Source organism: Apaloderma vittatum, unplaced genomic scaffold (genome assembly GCF_000703405.1).
Source record: "Apaloderma vittatum isolate BGI_N311 unplaced genomic scaffold, ASM70340v1 scaffold10625, whole genome shotgun sequence".
NCBI lineage: Eukaryota > Metazoa > Chordata > Aves > Trogoniformes > Trogonidae > Apaloderma > Apaloderma vittatum.
The window spans coordinates 1-1,183 of NW_009716501.1; positions in this window are offsets into that span (position 1 = coordinate 1).

Sequence of the window (1,183 nt, forward strand, 5' to 3'; positions counted from 1 at the left end):
CTCTCAACCCACTCTGTGCCCAGTTTGTATCCCAGCAAATAATATCTATTCATATTTTTATCTATACCATATGGAACAAAATCAAGTAATATTGAAGCAAATTATTTTAATGACATAATCTGTTGTAAATCTAACATAAAACATCTGGGAAGACTAAATAAATTTCTTAAAACCTGTTAATACCTAGTAAAATTTCCACAAATACCATAATCCATCTGAAAGGTGCCTCCTACTGATCCATATGTAGCTGAGAGCAATGTGGATTGTGCTTCCCTTGTTTAGATACTATATGTAATGTTTTCGAGATTTTTTCCTTCAGGTTTTAAAAACAGAGAGTTACTTGGATTATCTTCATCCTACAGTTAACATCAGGCAGATTTTAGACTGTCTGGAGATCCCACTTTGTTAGGATAAATATCTCAAACCTTATGTTCAGTGGAAGATAAAAAGGAGTTAATTCACTGCAGTTAGCATTAAAATCACTCTGGAAATTATTCCCCTAATGCCTTTCATCATCATGGGGTGATGAAGGTCATTCAGGACTTGTGCTGTCTGAGATTGCTGCTGAGCGATGGGCAAAACATGCCCATCTCATAGGTCACCTCCTGGATTCTCCTCAGGAAGCATCCAACTTCAACCATCTTGAAAGGGTCTTTGTAAAGACCAGTTTTGTGGGTGGATTTGAGAACTGTACAGGAATAATTCCTCTACAGCTACAACCTGTCCCCATTTTGCTTAGAAAAGCTGGCAACTGACTGTAATAATCTAACCAATTGTAATTGCACTAGATGTTTTCATTAATATTTTAGAAGTACTTTAGAAGGCTCCTGGAGGTCTTGTGGTTACTATACTGGTAGGGCGTTCTGGAAACCTGTGCTGAGCTTGGCAGTACAAAGTTTATAAAACTCTTGTCTCGCTGTAGTCAGCGTTATTTTTGCCATTGGTTTAACTGGGACCAGATTATATTTCTTTTATATTCAACAATAGGAAATTTTCTTATTCCACCAATAGGGTAGTACCTTCCTCCCTCTTTTTTCAGTTCATTTTTAGTTCTTAATGAGTAACAGTGAATATTGGGAAGCTAGATTAGTTGGGTTTAATGTATTAAATCCATGCTATAGAAGCATTAAATCATATTAAGTATGTTATTTTAGAGGTATCTTTCATCATTGGATCTTGCAAA